The sequence below is a fragment of the Mycteria americana genome, chromosome 6, assembly GCF_035582795.1.
Source record: "Mycteria americana isolate JAX WOST 10 ecotype Jacksonville Zoo and Gardens chromosome 6, USCA_MyAme_1.0, whole genome shotgun sequence".
Lineage (NCBI taxonomy): Eukaryota > Metazoa > Chordata > Aves > Ciconiiformes > Ciconiidae > Mycteria > Mycteria americana.
In genome coordinates, this window is record NC_134370.1 from 21,145,943 (window position 1) to 21,159,268 (window position 13,326).

The window sequence follows — 13,326 nt, forward strand, 5'->3', positions numbered from 1 at the left end:
GTTAATAAATAAATGATGGGCACATTGAATATTAGCTAACATAGTGCTGCCCTACAATAGGTGAAATACACACAGTCAAGCTAGGAGCACTCAGTAGTTTTGCACACATTAAATTATTTTTTTCTGCACCACTCAACATAGTCTCATTATGCCCCATTAAACTCTGATAATTAAAACAAAATATATTGGAATTGTTTATCCTGGACTTTGTAAGGAAATGAGGTTCATAATAATGCCAAGGGAAAAAATTTACACTACACCAGAACTTGTAATTAGAATAACAATTAAGCACTAGTATGCTGCTGCTTTTTTTTTTTTTTTTTTTTTTTTAGAATAAAGGTACATTTTCTTGTTATTCATTAACTGAAATAAGTAAGAATTCCAAAATAAGAAATGCTACACTTTGTAGTCTTGGTTTAATCAGAACATCGTATGTTTAGGTGGCATACCAGAAAGTAACAGCTATGGTTTTGGAGGGAATAGGGGTAGTCTTCAGCATGGAAGGCTGGAAAAGGATTGGTGACTCAGATTGTGCATTGTTATACCATGTTGCATCACAACAGCAGAAAGAGAAAGCAAGGCTGGTAGCAAACCCCATTGTGATAAACACTGTACCAAGACCAACAAGGAGCACACCTGGCCCTGAAGGGCTCTCCTTGCAAAGAGCAGAAACAAAAAGGAATGACGGCACATTTTATATGCTGGATGCCACCAAGAGCATCGACACCCCAGAGACTGAAATTCAGAGGTATACGGAGGACGAGCCCCACGTTAAAGGACTGAGAACCTTGCAGCACCTCTCCCCTGCCTCCAGCTCCCAAGCCTCACCCGGGGCACAGCTACAGCACATGTGGGGCTGCCTGAGCTGGCTCAGCTGGTGGCTGGAAGCAGAGTGCCCCGTTAGCCATTCACAGGGGTGCATCTCTCCAGTGCTCAGCTCTGCAACTCAAGGTCTGCTGGCTTGGATCTCTGACAGTTCATGGGTCTCTGCATCTTCTCCACAGCATGGGATCAGTGTGATTCTGCTCTGGTAAATAACAGACATTGCATTTTATACCCACAGGCACATGGAAAGCAGGATTTCAGAGGCAGAAAGACAGTGCCTAGGAAGAGAATCCAACCCCATAGTAAAGCTATAGGGTTATGCTCAACCCCATGATAAAGAGTTTGGCCCGGGTTTGGAACTAAAGAGGTCCAGGTATGTGAGGTACGTGCAGTCGCACTCATTATTGTGTAAGGTGGGGAGAGCACTAAACCTGGCCCCAACAACACTGCAGTGGGATGGTAGTGGGATCCGAGTATGCTGTGGGTAAGAGATAATCGTAAAGAGGAGAAATCCACAAGAGATCAAACTTCCATGGTCTCCTGTTTGTAGAAGTGTTTGCTTTAAGGGATTTCTGTGGTGCTCCTGTCACAACGTATAGATGATGGGAAGGTGCTTCTTGCACTGAAGCAGGGGGAGGGATATGCTGGGGATGTCCTGGGGCGGGTAAGGCAGAAGGGATGGGCTTGGGGAAATTGGTCTGGGATGGTTTCCTGTGTGAAGGGGGAGATAAATGTGCCTGCCCTGAGGAAGCTGCAGCACAGCAGTGCTGTAAGCAGCTGAAAAGCCTCTGCTCTACTCTGTCTGCTCTGCAGGCTTGGAATGATGTTCAGTATGAGGCATCCAGTTAGGAATGCTCTGAGTTGTTTCCGGACTGCCTGGGCCGGTTACTATGGTTCCTGTTCTCCGTGTAGGAAATGGGGTATTTATGTGCTTTACTTGAAAGACCATGGAGGATAGTGTTTGATAGCACTGGAGCTTGTCTCCTGAAAAGAGAGAAGAGAAGCTGGGTGCCTATCACAAGTTCCAGGGCTTTCCCACAGCTACCGAATCCTCCAGATTGTCTCCAGTCCCTTTAAGATCACACATGCAAATATATACACGCAAATGCGTGTATACATGGTGGTTCTTTCTTATGTGCACCCATGGGCACATGCATTCATGTTCAGAGGCAGCCTCCCTCCTGGTTCATCCCAAACTGCTTCCCAAAGGATGGTGCTACTTATCCGTAACTGAGGTGGAGTGCTCGGGGCTAACTTGAGAACATTGCCACATCCAGAGGGTGCATTTCAATGGCTTTGTGCAAGAGTATGTCACACCTAGGCCATTTCTCCCCTTCTGGCGTTGAGTGTAGCTCACCTCCAAGGAGAGCAGTTAGCAGGTGTGAACTGACCTTTGGTGAGTGAGACAATTGTGCCTTAAAGCAGCTAATTACATGTTTTCTTTCATCCTACTGGGTTTACTGCTAGAAGCTATTGACAGAATAAGAGGGACTGCTAACTTTCTGTTGTCACAAGGATGTGTGCAGCTATAGATTCATGCAGATACTAACTGCCCTAATTCAGAGCTAGATCACAGCCTGTCTTGGTTCTGGAAAACAAAAGCTGTAAGTTTTGCCTGTAAGTGGGAAAATGACCTGTTACTGGGAAGTGATTGGCCTTTAACTGAAACTATGATTTGGTGATGCTGTAAATTCAGGCCTCGTGACACAAAGCGGCATTATGGCATAAATCCCAGTACGCTGGTTCAGATCTGCTCACAAAAACCTTGCTTGGTTAACTATCAGGTTAAATGGAGTTGTCAGGCCGGTGTGTGTACTTAAAAATCAGTATAGTCTCTGTACTGTGATCCATGTAGGAATCAACTATTTGTCCATGTCAAATTTTCTGCTGAATGTGCTGAGCCAGTGTTGGTGTCCAGGTAACTGTGTCCTCAAAAGCCATAGACAAAAAAATTAAGTATAATTTCCCCCGAACATGTCTAAAATTCCCTGGGGTTAAATCAAGCTAAGCATTGGGCCAGCTTTCCTGTCAGGAAAAGCCCTACGGGCCAAAGTGCTGCTGGGAATAAACGATCACAATTTTCAGAATAAGCAGTGAATTCTGGGTCTCCACTGCTACTCCCGGGATTCCCATTTTACTGCTGGAGTCCAGGCAGCTGGCAAGTGGAAGGTGTCAAGGTTTTAGTGGTTCAAAATGAGAATTAGAACAGATGATGTTGCAAGAAAAAGAATTGAGCAAGAGGAGTTAAAACTCTGATTTTTGACTGAAGAGACAGACATTTGCTGTTAGAGCTAAGACATCATCTCTGTTTAAAAAAACCAACCAAATGTAAACATGTTAGATACTCCACTCAATATCTAACTTAACTAGATCAACCAATACCTTCTGAGAATTGTTTCCATTTATTTAGTAAGATTTATGCTTTCTGTACTACAAAAAGTAGAGGACTATGCACCATGTTGGGGGAATGGAAGAAGTGATTTAGTTTGCCATTCGTAAAATAATCCTGGGCTTGATTTATCAAAATTACTCAAGAATAGCATCACAGAAAAAATTAGGCTGGAAAGGGCCTCTGGATATCATCTTTGTCCAACTTTCTGGCCAAAGCAGGGTTGACTTCAAAGTCAGAGCAGGGTGCTCAGGACCCTGTCCAGGTGAGTTAAGTATATCTCAAAAGATGGAGATCTGACAAGGTCCTTTGGCCCCTGCTCTCAGGGTGAGTATTTCCCTTGACCTCACGACTATGCTCTTGCTAATGCAACCGAAACGGGGGTTAGGGGTTAGCATTCAGCACTGCACAGGTGCACCAGGGGCATATGATCAAGTCCTTATCCTCAAGGATGCCTGGATAACCTAAGGAGTCAGCCCCTGACCTCTGCCAATATATGGGGTTATACCCTCCCAGGAGCAAGACTTTGCATTTGATGAACTCCACGTGGTTCTTGTTGCTTCCTGTCCTAAATAACTTTCCATTTTCTAAACGTGGTATTTAGTTCTAGCACTAGGTTTTGACAGAGTTTTTCTGCTTCTTTTGTCACAAAGATTTTGTCTTGATTAAAAAAAAATTCAAAACCTCACATTTATTTTAAGATTATGACAATGCAAAAGCATTTCTAAATTCTCCAATGTTTCTCTGGAAATTCACAGTTCCTGAGTGAACCTGTTTACATTTACATATTACCCTGGAAAGTTCACACAGGTTGGCTCAATAATTGTATATTTTCATATGGTATTGTAAAGCTATGCAAAATTTTGCTTTCTAGTTTTCTGGTGGAAAATGAGTCAGCAGGTAACTAACTTATCATTTCTGAGATGTCTTGAGACTTCCTAGGATTATTTCTCCTCGATTATAATAAGCTCCTGTTTCCAAATATAATTTATAATTATTATTGCAGTGACAGTCTTTCTGGTGCACAAGGGTACATTGTCACAGGTGCTACGTTTTCAGCCCTTGTTTTACAGGCTCAAGTCCTATTACTAACTGTAACTAGTGACTTCTACCAAGATGAGGTTTTGACCTGGACATTGGACTACTTCTCGTGTGCATGGGCTGGCCGGTGGCTGACACCTAGAGAAAATGGGGCTGGGATTCACTTCACCCAACTTCAGATACCAACAACACAAACACCAACATGTGATCAAATTAATCCCACCCTGAGTGGCTTACGTGGAGTCCTACAAGAGCCTGGTAGTCTTAGAGCTGGACCACAAGACTAACTTCCCGCTGGCAGAACAGTGATGACAGGCAGTCACCAAGTGACATTTTCAAACTGGTCTGAGAGCTTCAGGAGCCAAAAATTGCTGTACAGGTGGATAGGAGTCAGAGGCTGCAGCACACTTGCCATTTCCAGCTGCCCACCAGCTCCCTCCCCTGGAGGCTGCTGCCACCGCTGACAATGCTGCGCCTGAGGTGGGTCCACGGCCACTAAAGTCACCATCTGGCTCCTCATATTGGTTTGTAATGCGACAGCTCAGAAGCTGTTTCAAAGGCAACAGTCTTTGGTAAATGGACAGGACAGACCATGGTCACAGACCAGGACACCAGCTGCCTCTGTGGCTCAACACCTTCCAGCCTCACTGCGTTCCTGCAGCAGGTACTGCACAGGAATGGACAGAAATATTTTTCCTCATTGCATGAGAATTTTCAGGGTCAAGCAGTCAAATCAGCTTTCAAATTTTTGGATGCCAAAAAGCTAAAAGAAAAATTTTACTGAAAATAAAAGTTTCAGAGTTCCATAATCTTTTATTCTGTTTTCCACAACATAATTCTGCATTTGTAATTTGAAGTTATTTTAGGGTTTTCTTCATTACAAGTGCCTTTTGAACATTTTGAAAACAAAATGTCAAAAGGGCAGGTTTTTTTCTGTGAACAGCTTCAGTATTCAAAGCTCAACATTTAATTTTTTAAAAGAAAATAGTTAAAATGTTCTGAAGAGGTTCATTCTCATTCTGGGCAGCAAGAGATATGTGTTCTGAGACTTATGACTGCAACTCAAATGCACCTATAAAATGTGAATGTGAATTTTGAAAGTGTAGATGTAACTTGCTTAAGGACAGGCTAAGAAAATAAACCTAATTTAAAAAAAAAATTAAAATTAAGATTTGAACATTGCAAACCCTAAATAAACTCCAGAGAATGCCAGCAGGGTTCCCTGCTCCCATCCAGCCAGGCAGCATAAACAAACTGATTAACAGCATGACCATGGCCATTCCACTTCTCCTGTTGTTTCTTAGATGACAGCTCATGAATATATCACATGCTTCTTGAGCAAGGCCAACCTTAGGTACAAGAAGTCCATCAGCTGCCCAGAGCTCTGTGCTCCTCAAGGCCATGCAACCTTTCCTTCTTCACCGCTTGCTGTCATGAGGTGAGCACTTTGTGGTAACTCCTGTTGCTGACTCTCTCTCTGTACAGAATCCCCCGAGGTAGTTTATACCTCTTTCATTGGCAGGTAAGTGACCTTGCAAGTTCCATGATGAGTGATAACCTGTTCCTGTTCAAAGTCCCCTGTCTCAAGCCTTCCTGACTTATTTCACCAAATGCTCCAGGGTGCCTGAGACAGGGTTAGGACCTGCATTTTGAGGCAAGAAAATGGGACAGAGGGCACAGGAAAGGGTGGAGGAAGGGCTTTGTGGTCCTGGTTAAAGAAAATATGTTGGGAGAGATAAGATTAATGAAGGTGGAGGTGAAAGGCTGAAAGACAATATGGATGGTGTCTCAAGTTGAATTTTTTTTCGGAATGCTTTAGGACCCTGCCCTAAATTTTGCATGACCCTGTATTGCCTTGTTCTGAAGCCCAAAGAATGAATTACAATTTCCTCCTTTACTTCATTCATGTAATATTCAGCTTGTTTAAATTGTTCCATCTCATTCTCTGAATCCACAAATCTCTGAACATCAGTGAACACCATTATCAGTGTTTCAGTAATGCCTTTCATTAGAAATACTCTAGCACAGAGCATCCAGATCCTTGGAAAGAATTCCAGAGGGATTTGGATGGAGAAAGGCCTAGTACTAGCTTCCCACTGAATCAAACACTAAGAGGTGGAGCAGGAATGAGCTTGAACTTAAGCATGGTTAGAAAGGTGGGCTGTAGGACTAAGGAGGTGTTATACATTAACTATGTCATCCACCCGACACAAGAAGAAGAAAAAGGGGGAAAGGAAGGTTTTAATCCTTCCTTTGTGCTATTTCACAGAATAAGCAGAAGGGTTTACCTTCTTGATACTGAGATAAAGATTTGGCTTTATCCTACTTGGTGAAGAACAAGACCATGACAGCACCAAAATACCTATCCAGCTAGCATAAACATGGTGTTGGACCATCTCTGTGCTCAGCTAGAGATCTGAGACAAGTTTATTCTGCCAGAAAGCCAATTACCCTGTTGTTAACACAAGGAGTTGCAGAGAAGTCCAGAGACCGTGTCTCTGGAAAAGCTGAGCTGTTTTCAAGATTTCTGAAGTCCCAGACAATAGTCAACATCTTTGAAAAGCAGGTCATTGTTTTAGGGGCTCTACATGGATTGGGAACCTAAAACTGGGCAGTTATATTTGAGAATATTATATTGTTCCCAAATATGCTCCGTCAGAACAAAGGAGAAATAAACACCAGTACAACTGATATATATTTTAAGGGCCAGTTCCTGCAGGCTTCCAAGTGTTTGAAAAATTCCAAATAAACTGGTAGGTCCATGGGAGAATAAGGACCACCCAAAGAAAGTGCAAACCTAAATCTGAGATATCATGTATCTTTCAAATTTTAACTTTGACCTCCACAGCTCTCAATCTTGTAGTAGCTCCGGGTACCTTTTAGGCAATAAGAAATCACTTTTCTGCCTTTGACCAGGGTAAATAATATCAATAATCATATAGTCCACAGTTGTGTGAGATCTGTTCAGTTTTCAAAAATGTTGGATTCTGGTAAGCCAGAGCAGCTGCTTCTGGAAAAAACTTTTCTCCAAAGGCAAGGTCAAATGGTGAAGATGTTAACTTACACACATGAGTTTACTGCTCTCTGCTGCAGTAGTTGTCCATTATGGACAACTTGAGTAAATCAATTAGTCTTTCTGTATCTCATTTTCCTACCTTCAAGTAATGCTACTACTTTTTCTCACTCCTATAGCTGCTCCCTTGGATGTCTTTTCTCACAAATCTTGGTTAGAAGACTCATTTTAGTGGGAAAGAGCACACCTGGGAAGAAGCATCTTTACATGACATCTTCATTAAAAAACCCAGACAATCCCCCTGATTGTTGGGTGTTGTTTTGCCTCAGCAAATCCTGGCATAGTCCCAGCCTGCACTCTGGGTCACTTCAAATGGTAAGGGGACCAGGCATAGGTTGGTAAAGGCATAGCTACAGGTGGAGAACTGCTGCTACTGAATAAGCCTCCTGGCAGACTAATCCTCTGTGCCACTGGAGGTGCCACAGGGTACCTTCTTGTGCTCCGTGGAGAGGGAAGGCAAAATATGGTTTATGGGCTGTCTTCTGCATATTCATACAGTTCTGGCCATAGGACTATAGTCCTGGTCAGCTCTGAAAGGAAATACATAGTTCTCTTAGACACAATACTGTATGGCGGAGGGGGGAGAAGATATGTGTGTATCTACTTGAAGTTTGGTGTGACCTGCGTTGAATGAATATAATACTTGTGGGGACATAAACCTAAGGGCTTGTGGGATCAGGCCTGGCACACTGCATGACTTCTCAGTGACATGTAATTTAAGCTAATATCCTTCCCTTCCCAAGCACTTCCTCTGCCATGTCCTGAAATTTCTGTCCAAATCCATTGGTTGCTTAGGCTTTGATTAGAGATTTTCCTCTTCCGTGTTGCATGTTCTCATATCTAAGGATCATGTAATTTCAGTCCAGACAGCAGCTCTCAAATGAGCAAAAATATATCTGGTATATGCAGTCCCCATTAGAGAAAAAAAAAGAAAACTTTCATTATAAGTGGGACCAGGAACGTAAAAGTTCCATTACCGGAGTGCATTTGCTTTGTACGTTTTAAACCTGCTCTAGCTAGTATAACCAGCACATGCAGTTGGGTCTAATTGCTACTTTCCAGCTTGGCCTAATTGATGCTCTGATTTGCAGTCACCTACCTCTATGAGCCCATGTTTCATTACATTTTACCCTTGTTCCCGAAATCCTAAAATCCCCATGGGGAGAAATAGATTACAGCGATCCAGAGCTTTTGTGTGCGAACTGACAATTCTTTCTCCCCTATACTTTTCTTCATCTACACGTGAACAATGAAAACGCAGTAGGTTGATGAAGGGATCTATTAGTTGCCCCAAAATACTCCTTACTGAGGCAGACATAACTCCTTTTGAACTCACTAGGAGTTTTAATTAAACTTTGAATGAAAACTGCAGTGGTATAAAATCAGCTCAGAGAGATTTTCATAACCTAATTGGGATGTTTATATTACAAAACTGTGTTACTCTCAGTATCTGCTCACAATTACAAAGAAAAAGTTCTTTGCTGAAGAATGTGTCAGTATTTTCCATGGGAAATTATTTGAAGGAAAGCTTTTGAAATATGGAAACCTCATGGTTTTACCTTTAAATAAGCATTTCAGTCATCATAAAAAAACCCCTCTAATGTCTCCTGCAGCTTTGATTTCAAACACATCACATTCTTCATTAAAGCAATCATTGTTAAAACAGAGGGACATAAAGCAACATAGGATTTATTCCTTCATTAAACTGATGATCCGTATATGAAGCCAATTAACATTATGAGTCTGGTGAACATCAAGTGTAAAGAGGTTACAGAAAATTAAAAGCAGTCACCTTGGTCTTTAGATAAAGAAAGAACACTTTTACATTATAAATTATAAGAGTGTCCAAGCGGGACGAATCGGCAAATTTGGTTAATTGGAAAATACATTTTACTGCACATGAATTAGGGTAAAATAACCTTTTAGCTGCTAGTCTGTTTTTGTGGTCAGGTATTGGGAATCATGGGAAAGGAAGTGTTTGGACATGGAAAGACAAGAGAGCCATTTCATCAAACTTGAACCATTCAGACTTTCAGAGTTTTACAAATGATCCCCTCAAAGCTGAGCACTCTCAAGGAAAACGTCCATTCAGTAATTTTGCTCATCAATTCAGTCCTAGGTTTTATTGTCATGGGAGAAAAATGAGAAGAGCTGTGTCTGTGTGTTCAGCACGGGAACAGTTCTGCTTTCAGACAGACACAATCAGCAAAAGAGCTATCCAGAATTATATTTACTTGGACTTTTCCTTGCAGACCTAGTAACTAGTATTGATGTAATTATAGTAACAGTAATAATAATAATAATAACAGGAGCAGTGTGTGTGTAAGAGAGACTTTAAGGACTTTGCATAAAAAGAGATTTTTTTGCTGAAGTATTGTAGCTCACCCCTGTATGTTACTTCATGCTACAGCTTGTTTTTAGTACTTGCCTTTGGTAGCTAGATGAGAGGAACTACCAGAGAAATACTAGCCATCATCCAAAGCCATTTACTGTTTGGGTTTGGTTTTGGTTTTTGTTGATGTTTTTTTCCCCTGTGGTCCCAGCTTCGCAGGAAAGCACCTACAGAAGGGGACACGGAGAGACCCAGACACAGCCCTGACAACAGCCTTCCCCCGGGGAAGGGACTAACACCGCGCTACACCCCAGCGGGCCGGGCCGTGCTGTGCTGTGCCGTGCCGTGCCGTGCCGTGCCGTGCCGCGCCGCGCCGTGCAGGGCCAAGCTATGCCGTGCCGTGCCGAGCCGTGCCATGCCATGCGGGGCCGTGCCGTGCCGTGCCGTGCCGGGCCGGGCCGCACCGGGCCGTGCCGGGCCGTGCCGGGCCGTGCCATGCGGGGCCGTGCCGTGCCGTGCCGGGCCGGGCCGGGCCGTGCCGGGCCGGGCCGTGCCGGGCCGGGCCGTGCCGGGCCGTGCCAGGGGGCGCGGAGCGGCGGGCGCTCTCCGTGGTGCTGAAACGCGCCGCTGCCGCCGCTGCCGCCGCTGCCGCCGCCCCTGGGCTCCGGCCGCCGGAGAACGGCACCCAAGACTCCGAAGCGCTAACTTTTAATTATGTCAGCCCCACGTTTCGTGCATTAAAATTAAACAGGCACCGAACTGGCGAGGGATGGGGGATTATATATTGCTTAGTTATCTCCTTGTTTTGCAGCTGCTGCTCCATGGGTGAAAGTTCAGCCTCGCCCGGCTCAGGGTCCTTCTGCTTCTATTTAAAAAGCAGCGATTTGGAGCACTTCCCCGTGCTCCATTTCACCCTCCCTGCCTCCTGCAATACGCTGAACTTGCAGGCTTCAAACTGCTGGGGAAAGTGAGTCTTGGAGCCAAAACAGCAATGCAGCCCCCTGACTAGAGCAAGGCCTGAGAGCGCCATAATGAAGTTATTATTATTTTATTAGGGGTTCTTATGATAAAACACTCTCTCTCACTCTCTTCCCGACGTCAGAGAAAAAGGAAAAGGCACATCCGTCTCTGTGCAAAGGGGTCCTGCAGTACTGGCCCTGCGTGGATTTTAAAGCTTGGGATGGAGAGGCTGGCAGGGGAGATCCAGACAGCACCTCTGGGTTATGTTCTTCTTTTTAAGGTTAATTGACCTAAAGCTTGTGCTACTATTTTAAGGAGTGCAGTCGGATTCAGAACATTGGTCTTGTGCTGTAAAAGCCGTCTCAATTCATAGTATACTTTGCTGTTCAGAGACTTGCCTGGATGGTAAGTCAGTGTCTGTTGTCAAACAGAGATATCCCTGAAAGTGTTTATGTATGTGTATACATGTAAATATATATATGTGTGTGTGTGTATACACGTGTGTATATATATATATATATAACCATGTTTGAATGCAGCTTTCTAAATCTATCACTAGTATGCTAAAATTATAGGTGAGTGGATAAGATTAGATCAAATCAGTTTGCATCTCGGGTACAATTAATTTTTGCCTTGCTTTGCTGAAATAATGCTTTACAGGACTGAAACATAACTTTAGCTTGAATATACATTAGGGGAATTTCCACATCTATGCCTAGTGTGAAAGGCAGGTAGAGCAGGTGATATTTCTAAGGCTTATTAGTGTTTATTTAATGAGATCGTATATGCAGCATAACTTTCCAAAGACATCATCTCTTCAAAATCTCTCTCTGTTTCTGCACCTGTATGGTCTGTATCCATCTCCTTTGCTCTGGTATGAACGTGCTATGTCTTTAAACTCCCATCAGATCTAAGAGAGCCTGTGTAGATTTGCTCGCCCTTCCTGCACAGAACATTACAATGTTTATAAAATATTAAATTTGTGTAGTCTGCCGGAGAAGCAATTGTTCCAAAATAAAATCAGCAGTCTAGACGAAACATAGACACCAGAACTTATCAACAGTTGTCTGACTTACATCTTCTGATGCATCTTGAGTGGGTCATAATACCAACTTTATTTTCAGTGGTGCATAAATTAATTACACGCATTTAATAACCAAAATATCATTATATTCCCCCTTTAATATCATAAAGGCTTTACGCCAGGGAAGCACTTAATGTGCAGGGGGCCATAACAGGCTATTATCCTTGTGTAATGCTATTACAGAACCAATTATGCGCCATTATACTTGCTTTTTTTGCAGTTTATGTGATTTGATCCAATCCCGCGTCCCTGACTTGAAAATTTCATCTGGGTACTTTAAAGTCTAATTTTCACCCGGGCTGAGGCAAGGGCCATCTCTCTCCGCTGAGCCTATGTCTCGGATGCATTTTAAAAGTAATTGCGAAGGGTCCCGCCGCATATCATTTGCAGACGGGAAGCGAGCATAAATCCAGAGACCCCTCGCTGTGAACAAAATCAAACTTTGCCGTGGTACGATCGCTTGGAAAGGCAAGGCGTGTGCAGAGCGGCCCCCCAAAACCCATCCGGCGGCAATTAGCCGGCGCTTTGTCAGCGCCGGGGTCCAGGCGGCGGGGCAGGGCTCTCGGCACGGCCCGGCACGGCTCGGCCCGGCTCGGCCCGGCACGGCGGGGCCCCCCCGGCCCCGCAGCCCGGGGCACCCCGGGGTGGGGGGGGCCGCCGGGGGCCGCCGAGCCCCGCAGCGCCAACGCTCAGAAAATAATGGGATTTTGTTGCTGCTGTTCACATTCCTGGTGTTTGCTGAGAAATGACGGGGTTTTTCTTTTCATCTTTTTTTTTTTTCCCTGCTCTGCACACCACGTGGGCCATTTGTAGGGCCCAATAGACCTATCCAAGTTACTCACTGTAGACAGCGCTGGAAATAATCAGATTAAGGCCAATTATGCGTGAGATTATAAAGGCAAGTGCTGAGAGGCAGAGCATGCTGTAGACAGATATAAAGACATCTGGCCACTTCCAGAACTCCACAGAGCCCTTCTGTCTCTGCAGCCAACAACTCACAGCGCCTTATTCCAGTGCAAAATACCCCCAAACCTTACTGGTGATTTTTACTTCTGTTCGGTTTAGGTATGGATTACTATTTTTATTTGCCTTCTGGATTTTTTTGTATGACTGCATATTAATCTGAATAGGTTTTTTTTTTCTTGCCGAGGACATTGGTTTCCAACCTGAACACAGCTCCCAGTGTGTTGGATGAATTAAAAAGAAGACAGCTTTTAGGTTTTATTGCTATTTCATTTAGGCAGAATAATTTAGATTTTTTTTTTAAGCGGTTCATTCTTAGCTATAAGCATTTTTTTTCTTTATGTAATTATTTGCTTTGGAAGGGAATATCCGAGATAACTAGATAGATAAATAGATAGGTAGATAGATGAATGAATCACTGACTGAATGTATAGATGGATGGACGGATAGATAGATGAATGACTGAATGAATGTATAGATGGATGGATGGATGGATGGATAGATAGATAGATAGATAGATAGATAGATAGATAGATAGACAGAAGAACAAGAGATAGATAATCTGCTATTCGGGGAGGGCGGGGGGAAGAAAAAAAGAAAAAAAGAAAAAGAGAAGCAACAAAGTTTTTCTAATTCTGATTACTGTGCACCTACCATGG